Genomic DNA, 25,748 nt, shown 5'->3' with positions numbered 1-25,748 from the left:
ACTACAGGCCGGTCAGCCTCACCTCCATCCCTGGAAAGGTGATGGAACAACTCATCCTGAAAATTGTTATTAAACATATGAAGGAAAAGATGGTTATTGGGGGAGTCAACATGGATCCACCAAGGGGAAATGTTGTTTGAGCAACCTGATAGCCTTCTACGAGTGCATAACCAGCTGTCTAGATGAGGGGAGAGCAGCAGATGTCATCTATCTTGACTTCAGCAAGGCTTTTGACACTGTCTCCCATAACATCCTCATCAGAAAGCTCAGGCAGTGTGGCTTGGATGAGTAGACAGTGAGGTGGATCAAGAGCTGGCTGAATGACAAAGCCCAGAGGGTGGTGATCAATGTAACAGAATTGAGTTGGAGGCCTGTGGCAAGTGGAGTTCCACAGGGATCGGTTCTGGGGCCAGTCTCGTTCAACATAGAATCACAGAATGGTAGGGTTGAAAGGGACCTTTAGAGATCATCTAGTCCAACCCCCCTGCAGAAGCAGGTTCACCTAGATCAGGTCACATAGGAACATATCCAGGTGGATCTTGAAGACCTCCAAGGAAGGAGACTCCACAACCCCTCTGGGCAGCCTGTGCCAGGGCTCCCTCACCTGAACAGTGAAATAGTTTTTTCTTATATTTAAGTGGAACTTTTTGTGTTCCTGCTTCATCCCATTACCCCTTGTCCTGTTACTAGCTACTGTAGAAAAAAGGGATGTCCCAACCTCCTGACACCCACCCTTTAGATATTTGTAAATGTTAATAAGATCTCCCCTCAATCTCCTCTTCTCCAGACTAAACAGCCCCGGTTCCTGCAGCCTTTCCTTGTATGAAAGATGTTCTAGTCCCCTGATGATCTTGGTGGCCCTGTGCTGGACTCTCTCCAGAAGTTCTCTGTCCCTCTTGAGCTGAGGAGCCCAGAACTGGACACAGTACTCCAGATGAGGTCTCAGGGCAGAGCAGAGGGGGAGCAGAACCTCCATTGACCTGCTGCCCACACTCTTCTTGATGCATCCCAGGATGCCATTGGCCTTCTTGGCCATGAGGGCACATTGCTGGCTCATAGTTTATTATCAATCAGGACTCCCAGGAACACATAGTTTTTCTTTAGCTTTATGTGCCTTAAGCCTGACTACTGACATAAATAAAGCTTATTTTCTATATCATTTTTGGTCCACTGAATATTTCTCCATAATACCTAATTTTTATTTTTATTTTTTTTCCTGTCCTTTTTGCAGTACATATGGTCAGATCAACTTCTCTGCACACCATTAAAATCCTGCTTTAGTATGGACATGTCCATTTTTCTAGCAGCTTTCTGACAGTGCGAGCACTGCACGACCCAACTGGTCCATAGGATTAATAATTTCCTGCTCACTGAATTATTTGATAGCTTAGGAGCCACTACACAGCAGTAGCAGATGCAAACTAGCTGAAGCATCCAGAGTCAAGTGCCTGTAGTCTTTTTCTTTAGAGGATACTATTATCCTTCTTGCAGCTTAGAGCGTATCCAATGACTTACAATTGTGACTGCTTGTCACAGCTGTCTACCAGACCACAGAACATTTGCTCAGATACCTAGCACATGACAACTATGGTGACACTGAATATCTGCAATATTAGCTAAGCTTGCCCAATGTCAGATAAAGTCCACAGCAAGAACGGGTCTATTTTCTCACCCTGATGAGCTTCTGCTCTCCAAAAGAACAAGGCACACTGTATGTATTCCTTTTACCCAAACGGAAATAGGTAAAAGGAATGGCTGCATGGCTGTTTTCATATCATTTGATCTTCTTCTCTCCATACTTTGCTTTCTCTTTCAGATTTTTAGCATCTTTTTTTTCTGTAAAGACATTGTCTGCTTGCATTTTTTTTGACATAGGCAGCATTAGATTTCTGTGCTTACAGGCATATACACCTTCATTAAGAAACTTACAAATGGTTTGATGAAAGTAATTACACCAAGTCTTCAAAGTGGTATCTGGAAAGATGCTCCGATAAGAAGTGTTAGTTCTCAAAATGCAGATCATCAGCTGGTTTTCGCTAACCTCAGCTGACACAGTAATTGCTACACCATCTCCTGTGCTCATTCCTATAAAGCAGACATTTGACTTCCCACAGGATAGCCAAGAGGAATCTGTCAACTTTCAGGCTACAAATATTTTCCTCTTCTATACTTAGACAATTACAGTTGAAAAGTTGTAAGAGAAAAATATAGCCATTAAAACATCTTTACTGGCAGCATCAACAGCAAATCAGTGTTTTCCTTGTAAGATAAAACCTCCCATTGCTGTCTAGCACTGACCAAAGCTATCTGATGCATACATGTCTCCAGCACATATACCAATACCAGTGTGCACCTTTTTCCCTGCCATGGCAGTGGCTACCTCTCAACATTCATCACTTCCTCACTAGTCTCATCAGTGTCTGGATTTCCCTGTGTGTTTCATTTAGTTTCATTCTGTCAGCTGATGCACTGAAGAGCATCCCTATGTCCAATCTATGTCTAAGATACCTAAACCCTCAGATGCAGAGAGAGAAGCCACATCTATGTCACTGCTCAGCCCAAGGCTGGCTCAGAGGTAGATAGGCGCAGTACGTCACATAGCTCTGCTCTGACCCCTTCATCCTGGTCAAAGGTCCCTGTTTCTGAAACCACAGGTATTACGGACAAGCCCAGGATTACAGAGTTCAGCAACAAAGGGCTCGTTTGTCAGTCCAGGCTGGGGATAAGCAGCACACACCTACAGCAGAGCTGTGGTGTATCTTGCTATACCTCCCGGGCTACAACCAAGATTGCCCAGATGCCTGATACAATCTCCAACTGGGACAATAAAGGGATGGTTGCAGGCCAGTGCAGTTAATGACCAATTCACTTAAATCACATTGAAGTCTCAAATGGTACCTCTTCTGGAACAGGGGAAGTATAAATCCTAAGCATGAGGGGACACACATTTATCTTTCCCTGTTTGTCAAGGATAAGACAACTGGGATTTACTTTTTTCATGTGTGTAACTAGACGGAGCAAGATTTCCTCTGCCATCTTTAGAATCATATAATGATGGGCTTGGAAATAACCTTAAAGGTCTGGTTCCAATCTCCACATCTAGTCCTTTCCCCATATTGTTTAAATCCCATTAAGATGGTGAGAGTTAAAAGCAAATATCACAGTACTTGGGGAAAGCCCTAACTTCATTTTTTCTTTTGTGTAATAAAGCATTGATATTTCCACACCTTTTTTAGAGTTTCAAGGCTTCTTTAAAGCAGATTGCCTCATATGAAGACTGAGCATGACAATAGGAAATCCCAAAATATCCAATTGACTGGCAGAGGAAACTACAATTTCTCCTCTTTTCCCATGCTAGGAAGATTTAAAGAGGAGATTTTTTTCACTCCATTCCTTGTAGAATTTTACTAGGAGCTTTTTCTCTGGCAGAATTACAAACAGGAAAAGATCCAGGCTTTTTCTAGGGCATCATGTTCTGCTTAAGAGCCCATCAGTGACCCTGGTTCACAATTAACAAGTACAGCTCCTCTGCTAAGCCATCATTTGCTAGAAGCTAAAGTTCGATTTCATTGTCTGACTCTTGTATTTCCTGTAAATCTCTCAAAATCTTATTAGTTTGGGTGCTGATGCTGGAGACTGCAAGCTCAAACTGCATTTGGAAGAGGATCTGAATGCTGAGAAAGTTGCACAAATCCTTTGTTGTGTAGCAGAGATCTTTTACCCAGCAGACAACCCTTCTTCCCAATCACCTTTAACACAGAACAACCTCACATTGGCATCTCATGTGGATGCTGAAGATTTCCATATAGGGGAGAGAATTTTCTTTGTTTCATGCTTGTTTTATTTTCCTCTAAAAAGAGCCTGTTTCTTTTGATAGCTGTTTTTAACTTCTTTATTTTTCAGCAGTACTGTTTTCACTTTTTTTTTTTCAGAGTACAAAAGCACACAGACAGCAAAATGAGAGAGAAAAATGCTAGCAATGCCCATATCATGTCCAAGTCTGCCTTCTGTTAACTTAGTTGCAAACACTGACCTCCACAACAGCTTTATAGCAGGATATAATCTCTAGGTGACATACAAAATCTCAGATTGCAACAAAATGCAGCAATCTGCCTTGGACTGAGGTTCTTCATTAAAAAATCAACCTCCCAAGCTCATGTGGCCTCAACAGGATAGGGTGGAGAAACAATAAAAAAGAGAGAAGGAGGAAACATATCTTCACCTACAGTTTGGAAAGAGTGTAAACAGCAGCCTGACTGCCAAGGCATACCATGCAATGCCCTTGTACCACTGCAATCCAAACCAAGGGGACCTGACTGATGCCTTGCAGAGCAAGGAGCCAACCCCTCTGTGCCAAAGTGCTGTCACATGCCAATGGGAGTCTCTGAACTACGCAGTTATTATGTGCTAGGTCAAATGAAGAGCAGTGTCTGTCCTTGGCTCCAGCTGTTGAAAATGTTTATATTTCCTGATTTTCTTGTTTGTGATTTTCTATTTTACAAACAAATTATTTGGTTAAGACCACTTATCTCACTAGTGTTTCAAATCAGTGTATGGACACACACTTTTAACCTAAACACTAGCCCCCACCTGAATCAATCTTAAATACAGCACACACACACTTCTATCAACATGAACCTTTATCAACATACAACCAAAAAACCCCAAAGAGCCACATATCTCTTCTACTGCTAGTGTTAGGAAGTCCTCATGTGCCTAAATGTGGTACCCCAACTCTTGCTTGAGTAAAGCCTAAGCCTGCCTCTTTAAACTAATCCTGGCACACAGCCCATCAAAACTACTCAGTTCCATCCCAATCCAGAGAGAGGAAAACCACAGCACACTGATCCCTTACTGTGATTGCAGTCCTAATTCTAAGCATAAAGATGGTCCAAAAGGTTACACCAAATTAATTAGAAGGCAGTAAAGACCACTTGGGTGTTATCCCTTTCTCTGTAGGCTTTATGGCCTGCAGCAACTACGGTGCTTCAGCATGTACAGTCTGAAACTAGAGCAAATATCTAACGCGAAATCCTGTATTGGCAACATGATAGTTAAAACTGGGGAAAAAAAAAAGAAACCATCAGCCACTGTGGCTACTGCTTCATTTCAATCACAGAGATCACACAAAATTCAGGACTGCACTCCTCATTTCTTCTTACCACGAAGTCTAGTTCTGACCTCAAGTGTGACCCTAGAATTTAATCCAAATGAGAACAGTGCCAAAAACCTCACAGCAAAGCTAGAAAAAAGGGAGCCTGTAGCTTGAAAGCTCTATTACTACAGAACAAATGTTCCCATTTAGGAACAGCAGACTTCACCAACAACCTTGCTGCACAACCATCATGATGACTAACATGTACACAACAAAAATTATAAGAATAATAATTTCGTGCTGCTTTTTGAAGCCTTTATCTCAGCTTTGCAAAAAGTAGTAACCACACAGTCCTTGCTTTCCAGAACGCCAGCCATGGTTACCTGGAAAACCTATCCTAGCCTCAATATGTGACAATTACATCTGCAGCAAGGCTGACCATGAGACATTAGGCTCTACTAGTAAGAACCCTCACCTGATTGCTGCAATTTGAGTGAGATATAGATATAAATGGAGAGCCTGAAATATCCCTGAAAAATTTCTATAATCATACCTGTAAAATAAGAAGGTAGCTCAAAATTGCAACTCCTTCAATTACAGCTCAGTAACTGCAAAAGCCTGTGTCCCAGTCCTGGAAGACTTACATACATGCACATAAATAACAGTCATACAGACCTTGCTTTCAGAACTCCTAGCCCAGCCCAAAGCCTTGTCTTTCCTGCTCATAGCTGTAGAAAATCTGACACAATATTAATAAATAACCTTTGCTGAGAGCAGTCACGGCTGTGGTCCTTTAGGCTTTGCAAGATTTTGTAGTGAACAGCCCCAAATTATAATCCTAAATCTGAATTTCTACCCAACTTAGCATGTACATGTACCCCATGACTTGTCATGAATTACATAACATCACAAAAATAAGCATTCATTTTAGTGATGTAGACTTTGTAAGAAGTACCAGAAGAAAGAGCTTCAACTTATTAGGACTTGCAGCCACCTACTACAATTCTAAAACAAGATCCAGTGACACAGACTCACGGAATGGTAGGGGTTGATAAGGGACCTTTAAAGATTGTCTAGAGATTATAAGTGATGGCAAGGCCCAGAGTCCCTCCCAGCACTAGAGGCATTACAAGATGCACCAGCAAAGAGAGATCTTTGCTTGTTGGTTTTACAAAATCTACCCCTAGGTCAAGTTTTCTGGAGAGACTGGACATATAGGGAGAAGTCAAATTTTGCTGTGAACCAGAGATTTTTGTGAGGCCCGGCCTCACAAAATACTTAAGTATACTTAAGTATTATACTTAAGTATTATAGTCCTTGCAAACAAACCTCACAATCCCACTTTCCTTTGTCCTCCTGAGCAGTCTAAGTGAGTACAAATAAACCAAACCCCAATATGAAACAGAAAAAAATACAAACTTTGAATATGAGAATAACGGTAGTTTTCTAATAGTTAGCAATACCATGCTGCATGTAAGAGAGGGCTGCAGTTTAGGCACATCTAGGAACAAAGGACCATCATCAGCTGTAAGTCCTGAGGGCCTTCTGAACCCCCTAGTGACAGAGAGGGCTCATTCACCTCTTACAGTCCCAGCCAAAACAGACAAAACTACTCAACTTGGGGAAGAAAAAAAAAAATTCAATTCCCCACCAACCAAATACGTAACAAACAGAATTTCTCAATCAAAAATCAATACAGAGTAGGGCACATGCCGAAGAGCACAACCAGCCCCTTTTAAGATTTCTTTCCACTCACCTCTCCCCTCTTCCTGGGCTCAGTCACCGGATCCTGGTGTCTTTACCTCCTCCAACCATGAGAGGTGCAGTGGGGCAAGGAATGAGGGGTCCAGTCAGTCTTTTCCCAACAACTCCTGCCTATTGTTTTGCCTCTGAGGAGGAACACTCCTCGCTGCTGCTCCCTGCTCCAGCTGGGGGTCCTTCACACGCTGAGTATACCTGCACGGGCTGCTCTGATGTGCGTTCATCCTGAGTGCTGCAGTTCCTTTCCACTTCCTCTGGATCAGGGTCCAAAACACTCACCTCCTCTGACATGAGGTCTCCCAACTCTCATCCCTGCTGGCACAGGGTCCTGTCAGAGCTGCTGGCAACTGTTAGTCCTGCCATTTTCCTCCACGGCTCACAGACGGGCAGCTGTACTTTTGCCATGGGCTGCAAGGGGGTCTCTGGCCCAGCACTTCTCTCTTCTTCCTCTGACTGTGGGGTCTGCATGGTCATTTCCATCTTGCCCAATTGTTTCATCTCCTCCTATGCACTACAAATTTGGCTTCTTAAATAGTGATGGCAGAGGTGCCAGACTGGCCTGGCTGGGCCAGAGGTGTGTCCAAACTTAGAGCTGGGGAAAGTTTAATCAACTGTTTATGAGTAGCTGCACTGCTGCCCCCTCCTCCTGTTACCAAACACGAATGGCTCTGTACAAACTCATCACAGAGAGCCAGGACAGATGGAGGAAAGAGGATTTTCTTCTTGTCCCGGCAAATATATAGATTTAACTCAGATTTTTGACAATATATTCCTACATTTTACAGCCCTCCAAGCTTTGGAGCCATTATTGTGTTTGTGAACACTGTCAATGCCCTGCTGCTGATTTTCTAAAAGCAATTTTCTCACAGTCACTAGTGGCTGTGAGCAAATACTCATCTCAGACTTATGTGGGAGATAAGGAAGAAGGAATCTTTGTTCAAATAATCCACAAGACAGTTCACTAGGTTTCTGTTCCAAACTAAATATTTTCCAAAGAATTAAAAAACCTCAGGGGCTCCAGAGCACCACTGACTACAGAACTGTGGTGGTTTAGCCCTGGCTGGGTGCCAGATGCCCACCAAGTCATTCTATCACTCCGCCTCCTGAACTGGACAGGGGAGAGGGAAATGTAACGAGAGGTTTTTAAGTCAAGATAAGGACAGGGAGATCACTCAGCAATTAGTGTCACAGGCAAAACAGACTCAGCTTGAAGAGAAAAGGGTTTGATTTATTAATGAACTATCAGAACAGGGAGATGAGAAATAAAACCAAATCTTAAAATATCTTCCCCCATCCCTCCCTCTTTCCAGAACTCTCCTTCCTTCCTCCCTAGCAGAACGGGATGCGGGATGTGGTCAGTTCATTACAGATGGACTTTGGTGCTGCTTCTTCTCAGGGGGAGGTCTCCTCCCACTTCCCACTGCTACACTATGGGGTCCCTCCCATGGGAGACAGTCCCTCATAAAGTTCTCCAACGTGTGTCCTTCCCATGGGCTACAGTTCCTCACGAACAGCTCTGGCCTGGCATGGGGAGTGACCCACATTGGGGCAGCTCCTCACAGTACTTCAGGCACTGACTGCTCCAGCCTGAGTCTCTCATAGGATCACAAGTCCTGATAGCAAACCTGCTCTGGCGTGGGCTCTTCTTTCCTGATGGGCTCCTAGGTCCTGCCAGGAACTTGCTCCAGGGTGAGCATCCCACAGAGTCACAGCTTCCTCAGGCATCCACCTGCTCCAGCATGGGATCCTGCAAGGGCTGTGAGTGTGTCTCTGCTCCACTGTGGCCTCCATGGACTGACTGCAGGGGCACAGCTGCCTCATCATGGTCCTCACCACAGGTCACATTCTTTCAGGGCCTAAGCACCTCCTTCCCCACCTTCTCCACTGACCTTGGTGTCTGTGGAGATGTTTTCACATTCTCACTCCCTGTTGCTGCTGCAGTTTAGCAACTGCGCAACAACTTCTTCCCCTTCACAGATACGTTATTCAAAGAGGCGTTACCTCAGTCACTAATTGGCCAGGCCTTGGTCAGCTTGTGGGTCCACCTTAGAATTGACCGTCATTTAGGCCTATCAGCTACAGAGGAAAATTATGGCATATCTTTGTTTAAAGATAGGCCCGCTACCAAAAACTTGGCCCAGGCAAAACCACTACAAGAATCAACAGGATTACTGGACTACTACCATGAAACTAGTCATGGCTAAAGTTTCCTGAGGCATTTTCAAATGCTCTAGCGTGGGAGTACAAGGGTCACAAAATCAGGGAAAGCAGAGCTGTGGCCGACAAGTGAGAAATGCTTCCTTTCCTGCACAACCTCCAAAAGGTACAAAGAAACAATTGTTTTTCCTGTGGAAAGTGAGCAGGTGGCAAACCTACAAACAGAACAGCAGTGCCAAGAGACTGTTGGGAAGTAATTGGTGATTTTAATGAGAGCTAGATTTGCTATTTTGTGTCCTATTAGGGCCCTAGTTGCACACCTACTCTCACAGCTTCAGTGCATTCATTTCCTTTCTCCTCAGTCAGCTTCTGTTCCTTTCTTTCCCTTGTAAGCCCCAAACTGTAGGACCAAATCTTTGCAATCAAGTGACAAAATTATTATTAATATTTGAGTCTCTCAGACATTGTTATTATTTGGAGAACTGTGCAAGCACTGACCTACTCACATATGCCTTAAGTAATTATTAGGAGGAACAAGACAACAGCCCACTTGTGTTTGGAAAGATTCGGGATAGCAAGAAGTAATTTCCCTTATCTCTGTCTGACCCACAATCAAAGCAGTTATGTAGAACAACCTGGACTATTCAGGGAAAGCCATGTCAGGGATGGGCAGTGATGTTTAGAAAGTAAAAGGCAGAATATCAATCTGCGTAAGCCGGCTAGAATCCACTGGAAACAACACAACTAAATCACCTTTTCAGAATGAGGGCTATTCCAACAATCTGGGAAAATGTTATCGCTTGACACTTAGAAAAAAATACAATAAGTGAATAATGATGTGAAAGCACACACAGAAAACTCTGATACAAGCTGATGTCCCCAGCTGCTCTGACAGACAGGGAGCAACCACCTGGCAGAAGCCGACCATGCTAACCAAACGCCAATGAAACAGGGGCAACCTCTGCTGCCTGTAAGACTACCTAGTGTCCATCTGTCACCTACAAGGGAGCTGATGAAACTTACCACATGCAGGACACTGAACCTTCTTGTAAAAATCATGTTCAACAGGATATCTTGAATGAGAAATCCAGATATTCATAGCAACAGAGGATTCCTGACTACTTATAAATGCCTTAAGATTTCCACCATCCTCAAATTCCTGATTCATTTGTGGAAAAAACCCAAAACAACACCCTCCCCCCACTCTCCTCAGATTTATGCTAAAATATGCATCTAAAACTAACTTGAGACAGAGAGAAAATTACAAACAGAAAAAAGGCAAAAAGAAAAGGGAGGAAAAAAAAGTTGAACAGAACATTCCAAGAAAACAATGGACATAAGTTATTTTGCCACAAATTCTCTTGTTAACAGCTCCTTTTGTAAGTTGACTCAAACATTCTGTGCTGAAACACTTTCTTGTTGATAATTACAATGGAAATTAACTATGTATCATAAGCAATTACTAACAATTTCCTCTTTTAAAAAATAATGACTTGGTTTTCTGTTGAAGTGTTTGACATGTCCATTTAAGTTGTGAGGGTTTGGTGGGGATATTTTGGCTAATACTGATGAGTCTGACCCAAACTCAACTCACCAGCACTGCTCCACAGAAAATTTGGGAAATGTATATAGTTTTATAAATGCTCCCCTTTCCTGCTACTCAGTCATTATTGCACAACTTCATTTTTTCTTCTTGTCTTGGCTTGTTATACTATTTTCAGACCTTTGCAAGCTTTATTTTTGCCTTTGTCAGCTCTTGCTTTTACCTACAACTGAGCATGTGAGATATCCCGTAGTTGGCTGCTCAGGCCTTTGCTACTTTTCCCAGCCTCCCTTTCTCTACACTTTCATCCTTCAATACAGGAGACCCTCCTGGAAACTGAGTCTTTCGCAGAAGTGGTTTAGCTCAGGTGGCTGCTGATAAATGAAACGGCTTGGCTCCTGCACACCTCCTCACAGAGCTCTGTGGGAGCTGCACACAGTTCAATTGCTTCAAAGTCAACAGATAGGAAAAGCAGAGAAGTGGGTTCATCAGCGGGGCCAGCCTCGCCTGACATGAGCACATTCTCCATAGAAGCCCTACCAAGTCATTCATCAGGGAAGCAACTACATCAGACAGCTGCATAACAGCTATGCTTATTGCTTCTCCAGAGGCAGTCTGCTTCTCTAGCGCTGAATGTGTTGAGTGACGATGACAATTCCCATTTCCCTGTGATTGTGACCCTGTCCCAAAAGAAGCTTCACCAGGAAGATGAAAAATTAAGAGAAAATTAAGGTGTAAAGCTTCTGAAACACAATTGGAATGTCAGTCCTTGCAGTGTATCCCTATAATGCTGCTGCCTATCCAACATCTTCACATACCTACAGATCTGATGCAACATAAGTCCATAGTTAACACTAAAAATTAATCCTAAAACAACCCTAACTCCAGTGCACTCACATCCATGCATGCAACAAAATTTGCAACCAGACTCTCCTTCACATAACTCTTTCACTGCACACGTCACAAAGTGAGGCAGTTGCAAAAACCCTGAGAACCTGACATGCAAGAATGAAAATGCAGCTCTAGTTTTAGATTTAACACCAGCCATAGACCAGTGAAGTGAATGTTACTGAGTTAAAAGCCAGTTACTTGACATGACCAGAACTGAGTCTTCTCCTAGAGGCATTATAAAGTCACAGAGCAGAATTACTTTAGCCTTTGTTCCCAAACAAGTTCTCTCCATTCCAAATTCAATTTCTCAGTCACAAACTAAACTAATCTAGAGGCACTTGTTCCAATCAGCTCTTCAAATGAAGACTTCCTTGTTACCTTGATTGTTCATTAAGAAACTCATAGCAATCTTGACAATAGTCCAGAGACTTCTCTCCTGAAAGGAAAATGCAATCTGACATGACACGGTTCTGACAATAAATTTTCTCTTATTTCTGGTGTCATGGAAACACAGAAATTCATACAATTCCTCGGACCTTGCATCCCTGAACACAGCTACTAAACACAAGGCTAACTTGTAAACCCAGTAACCTGTAAACCCATGTTAAAACAAGCAGAAGCCAATCACTTCATCCAGCACCATCACTCATTTTTCTCCAATAAATCTTCAGCGGTCTAATAAATAACAGTATTCTTCTGCCCTGCGTCGTTCCAGACGTGAACCCCAAATACTCCCCAAACCTTAACTGCATCTGTTTTCTCATGATCAGTGCTTGCATCAAACCCAACTAGAAGCTGTCAACCATTCTTGCATTAGCTTGATACCCTTGTAAGACCTGAAAATACACACAGAACTTGAGTTCCTGCTGTCCCAAATCAAAACAGTTCTTAGATTCTTTCACAAATAATTAGCAACTTATACCTCTAATGAGAAAGCAGCTATCCCTGTCTGACCAGGCTTACAGTCCACTCCTGGAGGCTTTGCAAGACTCATCTCCATCTGACCATAACCCTAATCTCAGCCCTCATCCTTCCCTCATGCTTAGTGAGCAGTACTTGCCTCTAGACTAAGGCCGTCCTTGCCAGCAGCAGGGGATCTCTGAAGGTCCAGCCAAGCAGGCCCTGCCACTCAGAAATGTTTTGCTGGAGGTCAGGCAGGGTAGGTTCCACGGGTGACCTGTGAGTATATCTGTCAGTGATGGACATATCAGGGAGGTGCTGCAAGTCTCAGGTCTACTAAAGCACAAGAGATCATCTTCTGAGCAAGCAAGGTTGTACATGAGTTGTAGACTCTTGACCTGATTCAAGAAAGTATCACATAGTATAATTACCACTGGGGAGGCAAGTAGTGTGATGCTACAAATAATTTTAGCGAGACCCTTCATTATCTCTTGACTAATGACTTATGTTGCTGAATTTGTTGTAAATATCCACCAAGAAACCAAAAAGAATGTATCATTCTGTGAGACTGGTGCAAAACAGCCTGTACCTCAGTCCAAAAGAGGTCTGCAGGACTTAAGAGGCAAAAAGGTAATTAGTTGAAATTCCTACACTGCTCCAGCAGGTAAATCTCTATTATAGATAAGTACAGAAGTATAGGATGCTGTTAAAGCATGTACTTGCTGAGTGTACAAAAAGAGGAAGCATAATAATCCTGCTGTTACAGAAACAAGTACTACTGATAATAACAATAAAGACTACTTCTTCATGTATTGGAAGATAAATCTGTGTAACAAATTTAACTGCAAAAGTTTTATCTCACGTAAAATATGCACAGAAGTTCTAAAGTCACTTTGCTCTTGAAAGATTTCCACCCAGAGTCATCCTCTGGACAGATGTGATACAGTCAGGCAAGCTATTAATGCAAATTCAGTTGCTGCTGAATCCTTCATCCAAAAATGAATAGGCTCTATCAATATGCAAAGAACAGGGCAGCTCTGATCTCATTGCTATGCTGTGTCTTCATGAGGTTTCTTTCATAGATGCACTTTTTGATGCCTTTAAATCTGCCTGCAGGCAGTGACTTGGGACAGGCTGTACTGTATTACTAGCTCCATACATTTTGAAAGGTTTTTTTCAATTTTCAACCATATGCAGTGAAGAGAAAAAAGTAGATAAACTGAAAAAGCAAGTTGTGATGCAAGTGAGATGCAAAAGGAAGAGGAGAGGAGACACTCATTTAGGGAGTCAAAAAGTCCCCTTGGACATTTTTGATGTTCATCTGCTCACACAAATTATCTCAATTCCATTAAAACAATAAGTCTACAAAAATTTACAAGATCAAGGGATCTGACTCCATCCCCCTGTTTCTGAGTTGCAAACATGTACAATATACCATACCCATAATAGTTTTTTTTGACTTAAAGACTTGATCTGCTTTTCTGTAGAACTATTCCAACAGTATTAATCCCCAAACTGACTTTGTCATATGCCTCTTAATTGCTACCATTTTTCAGAAGACATGGGTGAGTCAAACTGGAGTTCTAAAAATCTCATCTTCACATTGAGTTAAATTCCAAGCAGAAAGGAAAAAAGAAATATATCCAGTAAAATCTTCCTTCCAAGGTAACTCATACCATTGGCAGAACTAGACACCATTTCAATGCAGATGGTTGGAGCAGGGAGGAAGCTGGGTTTCGCTCATCAAACACCAAATTTGGCATAGCTCTGTCAAATTAAATGCTTTTTTTTTCTGTCCTGAAAGAGTGACGGGAAAGAAAACTAAGATTACATACAGAGTGGAAGTCAGAGGATGCTGGTTTTTACACTTTTGTTCTGATGTCTCACTATAGTTTTTTTTTCCATAAAATGTTAGAGATCACAGCCAAATAAAATATAGAAATGCCCTATTTCAACATTTTTATTTCTACCTTTCAGGCATAAAAAGTATGCTGTATTTCATCACTGTATTTTAGTCTAATTTTAATAGAACAATTTTCATTATATACCCAACCTTGATAGTTATTCAATCCTTTGCCATTTTACTTCAAAGTAACAGCTATTTAGTACTTAGCTATTTTACTATTTAGCCACTTATGGAGCACCAGAAATGCCTAATGAGAACTGAACTAGAAACAAACAGAAACAAGAGCATCTCCCACACACTGCAATCATCTAAGACAGAATCAACAAGCAAAATATGAGTAAAAAATTCTTCCTCTCATAAGACACGATTCAGGTCCTTTTGAACTCTGTCTGGTTGGTGACAGAGACAGGCTACAAGAAGCACAGTCCAAGCAGTTTTCCTTCCTTCTGCAGAGACTATTAAATCAGGGAGTTTCCACATCATATTGAAGCAAGGGAACGAAAGCACTTTTCTCAGTGAAACTGATGATGAAACATCTCTTCACAAGCAACTCAATTCAATAAATAACCTCGACTTTTGTGTTTGAGCCTTTTCTGTCTGAACCACTCAAGAACACGAGTCTGAGAAAGAAAATACGAGCAACCCTCTATGACGGAATGCACCAACATATATTATAGGAAAAAGTCATGAAGAGAAATACCTCAACAGCACAACAAAGAAAGGTTTCAATGTGCTTCAGAAAACAGAAATATGCTCCTAACTTGCCAATCCACACCAGTTCTGTTCTGCCAAATACATCTGATGGGTGCAGATAAGGCAAATGTTCATTTATACAGCTTCCTGCAGTATAAGTGCTGTATAACCACATGGATGCCATTCCTGGACAGCCCCTTAAAGTACTATTAAAATGCAAAATTATAATAACCTTTCCTGATAGAAAATTAGAGTTTCACATTTAGCTTTTCAGAAATCTTGGACAAATTTAACAACATCACTTTCATCTAGCAGCCACGGGCTACATGTGTCTATACAGACCAGCTGATAACAAGGAGGATAACTGAAGGAAATGCATCTAAACATGGCTAGTTATTTGCATTGATTTCCTAAAGATTTCTCTACAGTGGAATGCTCTTCACACTTTTCTCCTTGTTGGTTGGTTCACTACCGGATTGTGATTAAATTACCTGTCACACTGAAGTAGTTCTTTGCTTCTCTCAAAAGAGAATGGCATTAAGGCCTGTGAACAAAGGAGAAAATGATTAATTAAAACAAGGACAGTGATCATTTGAGATTATTCAACATCGTATGTTTTCAAAGTTCACATAATTAATGGAACTGGACAAGAAACACATTCATGCTTTCCTCTCATACCAACATAGAGCAATCTGGAAAAAAACAACACCTATTCATTATCATTCTCTAACTCTCTCCTCATATCTCACCTAATATTACGCATAATGTGCTAAGGCACTCTATCTGACTTGCTGTTACATTTTTGCCTCACCACCTGTTTCCCATCTTGTGCTGGTTGCATCTAATAACATAAAGGACTGAGATTTTTAGCAGAGACCCTTGGAAGCTACCACAGCTTTCTTTTAGAGAAAAAAAAAAAACCACAACCAAACAACTAGCTACACTCCTGTCTCCAGAATCAGTTGAAGCACAGCACAGAGAGAAAGATAAAAGCTGTGAACACACGGTGAGCAGTTTCGGAGGTCAGTGAGAACGTGAAACAAGATTATTTGCTTTGCTGATTCATAATTAAGCCTTAAATGTAAATATCAAATTAAAAAACAGCAACAAAAGGAACAACTGTGGGAAGAGGAAGCAGTTGGTAAGCAGAACACTTTCATCCTTACCTGCTCACCTTCAGTGTTTAAGGAGTTGTCCCAGTTCCAGCCTCCTGTACAGCACTGAGGAGACACATGAACCAGGCCTAAAGCACCCTTTCTGACAGCTTTTGTTCACTGAAATTTGCAGGAGCACAGTTTCTCTCCACACACAGAAAAATAGTCATGTTTAATCATTGTTAAGTTCTCACTTATTTATAACACTCTCACTATTTCTTTTAATCTGCTGCTTCTTGTGAAGTATGTCAACTACAGACTCATTTGTCAAGTTGCAGGCTAGTCAAGTGAAACAGTCATTTCTTCTCTTTTTCTTCTTACTAGAGGCCATCATCTGGTACTTTGCCAGTTAGTCACCTAAAAAATGCCTCACTCTACACCTAAATGCCTTAGTGCTTTACAAAAGCAGCAGCTTCTTCCTGTCGTATTCAACAGAACTGATGTTACAGTAAATGTACAGTTATGTAATGGAAATCTTACACAGATCCCCTCTGTGCATACATTAATCTTCCAGTAACTAGGAAGGGCTGTTTAATCCCATTTTTTTTACCAGAACAAAATAAATGGAAAGCAGAGTTGGCAAAGGAATTGTTTGGAGTAATTGACATAGTCGGGAAGCAGATAATTTTATTACCTACAAAAATCATCACACAAATGACTGAAATTGACATTATTGGGCTGCAAGACAAACATGTCCACAGCAGGACATTGCAAGAGTTGAACATAGGACTTTAGAAATAGCTTCTGGAACTTGGAAGAGTGAAATCTTATTAGGTTATGGAGGCATGTGACATGATTTTGGAACAAGGCTTTGCTGACTGGAGAGGATTCGTGCATCAGCTAACAAGTCCTGCTCAGGCAGCAAGTGAATTTGTTTATCAATAGCAGAAGTGGGATTTTCCACCTCTAAATATTAGAGGACTGAAGTTTAAGTTAACCACTGAGGTCCTGCATTGACACCACCCTGTGGCCTCCATCCACCAGTGAAGATTCTCTACCCAACCTTTTATCAAATCTGACAGATGCCCACCTGCCTACCACTGAAGAACGAGACACCAGCAGTAGCAAAGAGCAGACAGTACTGGACAAGTGCTCTGGAAACAAAATCCAAGCAGCAAGCACTCTGTTTGGCATAGGTATACTTGTATCTTAGTCAAGGCTATTTTCTTGATTTGCCTTCTTGGAGTCAAACTTTTCTGGTAAGGGAATTGGTAAAAAAGTACACAGAACAGGAAAACAACATTTGGAACAGATCCTCCAAAGGAATTAAAACTATAGAAAACCTTACTTCCACACTTAGAAAACATAAGGTTTTCTTCCACATAAGGAAGGACCTGGAAGATGCGTTATGTGTGATTATTTGGAGTCACAAGCAACTGAGGTTAAGACTGTAAACAAAAGGCAGTAAAGAGCTTCAGTTGCTTGTCATGCTGGCCACTGTGGCAAGTGGTGCTTTCCTGGAATTTCAGATCAAGTATGGCTCTTTCAAACTAAACAGGTGAACGAACAAGTATGTAGTTCAAGATAGATTTTCTTTGTACTTCAAATAGAACAGACTCAATGGTATGAATTGGAATTAAAGAGTAGATGTAAAAACTGTCTTCCTGCCTGCTGCTTTCTGCACATTGTCCTTCACACAGGATGCATGTACTCTTCACCAGAGCTGGGAAAGCTGCCTCACAATTCATTACAAAACCTATGTTGAGACAAGGAAACCAGGGTCTAGCAGCAATTGATCTTGTTTGTGTTTACATGTGTTTTATTACTTTGTTTTGCAGGTTCTTTTATGCCAGGCTTCTTTCTATTTTTTTTTTTTAAACTTGAAAAAAACATTCTAGCAAAGCTGAGTTTGTGTTAACCATAACCCATATCTAAAGAAACAGAAATGATCCTAAACCATTCCGTGTTTAACACAAATTAGGTCTGATCTGTGGAAAAGCCTAAACGGGGTAACTTCAATAAGACTTGCAGTTTGCAACAGGACTTTCATGTCAGAGGTGTTAAATAAAATATTTGCTAACATTTTAAGTGTGACTCATGAAAGCAAAGCTGCTTCTCAAGTTGAGGGGAAAGAAGTTAGCTCCTCAGTAATTTGTTCAGAAAGAACAATATGACTCCATTACAAAGTTGACTGTTGATCCACACAGGGTCTGCAGAAGAATATGAAGGCTAAGCAACTTCAAAACAAACAGAAAACATTTTGACCACCAAAAGGTCAGTCTGCTTCCCTTGTTTCATTTCAGACTACAGAGTTCCTCAACAAGCTCTCAGAAATGAAGCGTGAAAAGAATGTAAGAAATCATACCATGCCAACCAACTAAAACAGTCCAGATTTGTTTCTCACCTCTGAAAGATGTAGAGTTCACAGGCAAGGGGGAAGTAGCAGTGACCAGCAGTCAGACCATACTTGTAGAGATGAAGAGCAAACATTTTGTTCATCTCAAGTGTAGCCAACAGGTAACTGAAACCAGCATAAGAGATGCTAAGAGTTGGAGACACTGCAGACTCCCCTAAGGCCTCAGGGGGGCCACAAAGTACCAGAAGAATACACAGGCAGGTAGGAATGAACAAACTTCTGAGCCATCCATGGAGTGACAGCAACCCAGGAATCCCATAACCACTGAGGAGTAGACTGGACGAGCAAGGATATAATCTGAAAATCCTGTTTCAGCCTGTGCTCCTTATGAGGTTCACTATACATGGTTACTAACGTTAACTTGAAAAGCTGCCTTGCTTTATAGGATGGACTCTGGTTCACATTTTAAGTCCTAACATTAAAGGAATATAGAATCACTTTAACCAACAGGGCAAAAAAACAGGCAATAGTGCCATTTATTCAGATGTACATGCCCACATTTTGGGATGACAATTGTTTCAAAGATCAAGAATTTCTGATTGTCTGGTGCTTCTGAAGTTACTGGTTAATACCAAATTACTCCTCTGAAGCCAAAGCTCATGTACCATTTATTAGTAAACAGCTGTTATAAACATTGATATTCTGCACATTGAGCCCCAGAGCCATCCTGACTTGATAACTGTGGAGGACAGGAGATGTGCTTAGTTATAAGCATGTGCTGGATGCAAAACTTAATTAAAATTCAACAATCTGAGAGGCAAGGAAGGCTTTTCAACACTGCTTAGCAATGACAGTAATTTATTTTATGCAATATGAGGTAGAGTCAGAGGATGTGTTTGAAAGCACACTTCATCTAGCAGCTATACTCTCAGAACATTAGGTTACATACCTACCTATTTCACCTGTCTCCACAGTGGTTGAAATAGCACCAGGTATGTCAAAACTCAACACTTAAACTCTCCAGAAAAGTTTTCTCCCTGAATTCATTTTTTTAAGTTATTCCTTCCTCCTCCAAACATCCAGTACAAGCCCATGGGAACTGTCACTGCCTCTGTCACAAGCTGACCCAGGCTGGGAGTTATACTCATTTGGTGATGAGAGGAGGAGTTGAAACAGCAGGCATAGCACTGCAGCAGAAGCTCTGTATAGCTCCAGGCCTTCAGTCAGCTTGACTCAGCCAGCAAGCTTGAGCTAGCCTGTGCCTGTTGAATTTGCATGGTTGTACAACTCAGACTAGGCCTTCTGCTAGAGAAGTGGCTGTACTCCCTGGGTCAGCCAGTAAGTTCACAAGAACATTGTTTCTGTTCTTGTCCTTATTCTATCATCTTTGCTTCTTCCCATGCCTCTCCATGTCAGGAGAAAAGCTTTCTTCATGTTAATGCCTGCAACATTTCCTCTCAGCCAAGCCTAACTATAGTTGCATCTTTTTATACTGCTGTATATCAGACTGTCATTCAGCAAGTACTAATGCTGAAGATTTCACTCCACTGGTGCCTCTGAAAGGATAAAGCATCTAATGGGAAAGGAACAAGCTCTTACCCTTATCCAAATGAGATGAAGTCATCCTGTAAATATTAAGCCCCCTTAAATGTAAATATTAACATTTCCAAGAAAACAGCCTTGTACCAGCAACTTGCACAGCATGACTGTGACTAGGAAAACAGCACACAGCTATCAACTGCTTGTTCAGGGCAGTGTTTATGCTGGTCACCAGAGTGTCACCAGGATTACCCTGCGATACTAGTGAGCCTGGGCAAGCCAGGGATCCCACACATTAGGTACCTGCAGTGCAAGCTGCCAACTTTATCCCTAATCCAAACAAATCCTGGGACAACTAAATAAATAGTTATACAGAAGTTACTTCCCACTCTTTTATTCACCATTAAGTTTATCCTTCAACTAGTCCTCTGGATTCTGGTGTCTTTGACTGGGAAACACGTTATCTGAAGTTATCAGTCTTCTTTGCCAAAAATGTAGGTAACATCTTCTCTCAGTGCACTTTGGGCTATCTGCATCTATTTACACCATGGCTTGCTCCCCAATTAGCTTCCAGCCCACAATATGCAAAAACACATAGTGAAGTGTGACAGGTTTGATGTTTTTTTCCTGGTTCTTTTTAAAACCCCTGAAGTTGTTCTGCCCAGCTCCCAGACTTTCATTTCCTTGACCTAGAGTTGTTTAGAACCCCAGGGATTCTAATGTTACCCTGTGCCCCTTCCTTTATCAGCTTCCCCTCTGCCCTAAGCCATTGTAGGCTAGAGAGGCAGGTTGCCACCTGCCTAAACCTTTAACACTAATATCAACTTTTTCTACCCATCACACACATCTACCCACAGCAAGGACATCCTGAACTAAAGGAACATTTTTCCTACTCTCCAGACAATAAGACTCCCTCACTTCAGCATCCAGTTCAGCTAATACAGACTTAGTTCTGGCCTATGAAACAAAAGACAGACAAGAAACACCTGCAAACTATCACTGTCTCAGACGTGTTCAGCCCCAGGAGAAAGCACTTGCCTCTGCTTCCATTTTTTCACAGGTTCATCTCAAGCAGCATTTCATTTCTGTCCAGTACAGACATCTAGTGGTCATGCTGGCTATGGCAACTGAAAAACAGTAGTGCTGTCATGGAAGACATCACCGGTAGTGCTCAGTGCCCACTTGAACAATAGCTAGTGCAGTTTGTCAGCTTATCTCAGCAGCGATGCAAAGTCTGTTCCCCTCTCAGTGGCACCCAGCACTATAAGACGATGAGGCAACAGATAATTACTGCCAAAAGCTTTCCCACACTACCTCACTTCCTCTCCTCCTCAAACTTCAGGGACTTGCTTCATTCAGTAGATTAAAAGTTGAGTGGGTGGCATAATCAGACTGAGTTCATCCTTTAAATGCACATCAAACCCAGGAAAAAAGAGGCTGGGATTTTATCTGTATAACAAACAGCACATGGTCAAGCAACATAAGCTTCCTAGATACTCTGTGTTGCAATTAACAGCCTTAGTCAATCCTGCATGGTAAAGTGGGAATTTTTTTCCCCTTTCTTCTATGAGAGGAAAATGAACTGACACCAAGTAGTGTTTCCAGCTGACCTAGCCTTCATGGACAGCTGCAGTTCTTAAAAGGGTAACATATAATTCTGTACTCTATTACTGCAAGCTACTACAAGCCCTATGGTACTAGGATTTAAGAACTACATTCAGGTCAGCAAAAAGGTCTCTATCTGGTACAGTTCACTGAATGAACTGATAGATCCTGATAGATGTTTCCAAGCACATAGAAACTTTCAGTGGCCCATAACACTTCTAGTGTATACAGCAATCACCTGATGTCTCATGAAACAGTCTACTGGGTGACATCTAGTTAACAACCTACTGCACACAGACAAGCACAGAAAGCTCTAACACCCTGGCATTGCATTTGCATTAACCTTAGTATTTAAGGACATAACTAAGGGAATATAGATAGCAGAAAAACATACAAAATCACACCATTTATCTTGCTAAGTGGTTTTTGAGTGGTACATAAAGAACTTCATTGTAATCTTGAAAGCTTCACAGAAAAGAACTGTTACACTACCAATAAAGCTGTCACTTTTACTGCACTTCTGCTACCTCTCAAGCAGGTTTTCTGTGGAACTCTTAAATACTGGTGCATTTCAGAAACCACACACTTCCAAAATGGTCACTTAGGGAGATGGAACTTATGATATGCATTGGTCTGTTGACTCGTACTTTCAAGCCATTGTACAAGATTTGAAAGTGAAAGGTTACTTGGTAAGAGAGCAATGTTATATCAGGAACACCAAAACAACCTCCAGAAAACATTCACTAGGGGCTACTCATCCCCATCACACTACCACCTGTGGCATCCTTAAGATACTGACTTTTGTATCAAGGATTTCCATCTGAACATGTGCTGTTCCTTTGCTGTTACGAGAAGCAAATCACCAAGTTGATTTCTACAACCTTCAGGTAGGTCAGACCTACAAAGGACAGCTGCTTTAATAGGACAAAAAAAATTAATAGCATTATCAGACATTTTCATTGGCAAACTTCTTCTGCAACTTCTGGAGGCCACTGCGACTTGTAAATGCCATGAAGCTGGCAGGCTGCTAGACAGCCCCACTTAGACAGTTAAGCCATCTTGTCCTAAGATAAGGCCTGTTCCCTAAAAATCACCCTACCTCATTTCATCACAGCATTACACCTCATAGGTACTTGTAGTGCTTTTGCCTGGGACAGGTTTTTTGGTAGCAGGGGGAACTACAGGGGTGGCTTCTTTAAACAAAGAACTGCCATAAGCTTCTCCTGTAGCTGATAGGGCTAATTCCAGTCAATTCTAATTGGCCTGGCCAATTAGTGATAGAGGTAACGCCTCTGTGAATAATGTATTGGAGAAGGGGAAGAAATTGCTGGGCAGTTGCTAAACTGCAGCAGCAACAGGGAGTGAGAATGTGAAAGCATCTCCCCTGACACCAAGGTCAGTGGTGAAGGAGGGGGAGGAGGTGCTTAGGCCCTGGATGAAAGATTGCTCTGTGATCTGTGGTGGGACCACGGTGAGGCAGTTGTCCCTGCAGCCCATGGAGGCCACTGAGGAGCAGAGGCCCACTCGCAGCCCATGGAGGACCCCTAAAGGATCAGGGGAGGATGACTGAAGGAGGCTGTGACTCTGTGGGAAGCTCACCCTGGAGCAAGTTCCTGGCAGGATCTGGGAACCTGTAGAGAGAGAGGAGTCCCCACCAGAGAGCAGATTTGCTGTCAGGACGTGTGATCCTGTGAGGGACTCAGGCTGGAGCAGGCAGTGCCTGAAGGGCTCTTCTCCTGGTGGGTGACCCACATTGGGGCAGGGCATGAGGAGCTGCCCCCATGGGAAGCCCCATGCTGGAGCAGTTCATGAGGAACTGTAGCCCATGGGAAGGACCCACACTGGAGAAGTTCATGAGGGACTGTCTCCCATGGGGAGGGACCCCACAGTGTAGCAGTGGGAAGTGTGAGGAGGCCTCCCCCATGAGAAGAAGCAGCACCAAAGTCCATCTGCAATTAACTGACTGCAACCCCCAACCCCCATCCCCTGCGCCACTTGGGGGGAGGGAAGGAGGGTCCCAGGAAGAGGGAAGGGTGGGGAAGATGTTTTAAGATTTGGTTTTATTTCTCATCTCCGTGTTCTTATTGTTCCTTTAATAAATCAAACCTTTTTCTCCCCAAGCTGAGTCTGTTTTGCCTGTGATGCTAATGGCTAGGTGATCTCCCTGTCCCTATCTCAACTCACAACCCTCTCGTATTTCTCTCTCTCTCATCCAGTTTAGGAGGGGGAGTGATTTTATGAGTTGGTGGACACCTGGTTAAACCACCACAGTACTGCACAACCTGCACCAGGGAATTAAACAAGAAGTGTTTTGGAAACACTCTGCCCTGAAAATGGTTCCAAAGAATCTTCATTGTTACGCAGCTCACTTTAAAAAAAGTTCACAGATACACTTCGCAGAAGGGTGATCACATTTCTTAAGACAGCATATTTTCCAACATTTATATCTTCTGTATTTTTGTAAATTAACATTTGAACAGCTTTAACACAAGGCAAAAATTGTGCTTCCCTGTTGTGCTACCAAACCTAAAGAACAGCTTGGATATTATCATCGTTGGTAAGACATCTCCCATTTATATAATCATTACTATAGATGAACAAAGATAAATAGTGGCTGGAATTAACACAAGATAATCTCACTGCCTCCCCCTAACTACTAAAAACACCCTAATTCTTTATCCTAAGGAGGAGTCCTGCTTTTAAGAATGAAAGCTTGAGAACTCAGTCTGATCACAGTTTACATTAAAGTTATCAAGAAAATTCTTCCCCCTCACAACAGCAACTACATTCAGCATACAGGCATACCAGAAAAAATACTACAAATAACACCAGATGTTTGAAACACCACACAAAACCTCCTATGCCTAACTATGACTATATACTGACACGAGGAAAAAGGCCTTAATTAACCCCTAAAAAATGCAAAAAAAAGAAAAAAGATAATACAGTCTTGACTTCACAAGCCTGTCTACTGAAATCCTGTCAGCTAAAAAGGGAAATCCTTCCCAGTGAAGAAGCCCAGAGAGCAAACCTCCCCCTCAGCCCAGACGCAGCTTCACCCAGCATTACCTGGTACCTGGCACATTATTCATTTTAATGCAATAATCACTAACCTTTTTTTTAAAACTACATTAAAACTATTATTATCCTTCAAAAACTCAAGAGCTTCAGAGGGGTGGGGCAGGGGGAATCACTTCCCCTGCACTGCTTGAGGCCACAAGGCTGAGACCAGAACTCCTGCAGCAGTTCTTCAGGTTGCCTGAACTAGAACAGCCCTTCTGCAGGAGTCCTGATGAGATGAAGGGTATAATTAAATCCTTTTTTGTTTCCTTTCAGTTAGTGCAGTTTATGAGCTGATGTGTTTAAGCAGCTGTTTAGCAGAGCCCTGTGTGTGCTTGCTAGCCACGGGTTACAGGTGAGATGTAAATGTTAAAATTTAAGGTTAAAACCTTTGCCTTGGCCTAGCAGTCATGTATTTGCGTGTTAACTTTTCAGCACACTTTTCTTCCACAGAAAAGGGAGTGTTTTACTGCCCTCATCCCTCACAGAGCCTGTCCCTTCAGTCCCTCGGGTTTTGTCCAGCAGCCCATGAGTGGCCAGAGTCAGTGCTGTTTGGTGGGTGTGCTGTTTCCTGGCTGCAGGAGATGTGAGGCTCTGCTGCGTGGCTGCCTAAGGGCCACTTGCTTGCAGAGCAGCCATGGCCCAAGGCAGCCACGGCACAGGGGGCTCTGCTGATGCTGCAGCTGCTCCCACCACTGGCCAGCGGGAACTGTGGTGGATGCCAGGCGGTGACTTGGCTTGGGGTGTGGAGCTGCTGGGGGGTCTGGGGCTACTGCAGATCACTCAGCCAACGTCCCAGAAACTGATAGCTTTCCATGACAATGACATCTGTCAGAATTTATCATAATAACTTTGTTGCTCTGTAGTTTCCATCCACAGTGCTGTGTGATACAGTGGTGGAGTTGTACAGGAGATGGGGTAGCGCTCACATGGAGGTGAAAGGAACTAAGGGCCCCGAGTGGGCTCATTGAAACTGCTCATCTTGGCTCAACAGCTTGTCTCCAGCTGATCTGCTGTCTTGATTTAGCTGTAACTACAGCTCATTTTCATCTCCACTTCCTTGAAACCCTGGAGAAGCTAGAGCCATCTTTCCCTCTACCCACAATCCAACGCCCTCATGACACCCCCCAACCCTGCAGCAGCTGCTG

This window comes from Colius striatus, chromosome 3 (genome assembly GCF_028858725.1).
Source record: "Colius striatus isolate bColStr4 chromosome 3, bColStr4.1.hap1, whole genome shotgun sequence".
Taxonomy (NCBI): domain Eukaryota; kingdom Metazoa; phylum Chordata; class Aves; order Coliiformes; family Coliidae; genus Colius; species Colius striatus.
This window is presented reverse-complemented; position numbering follows the sequence as displayed.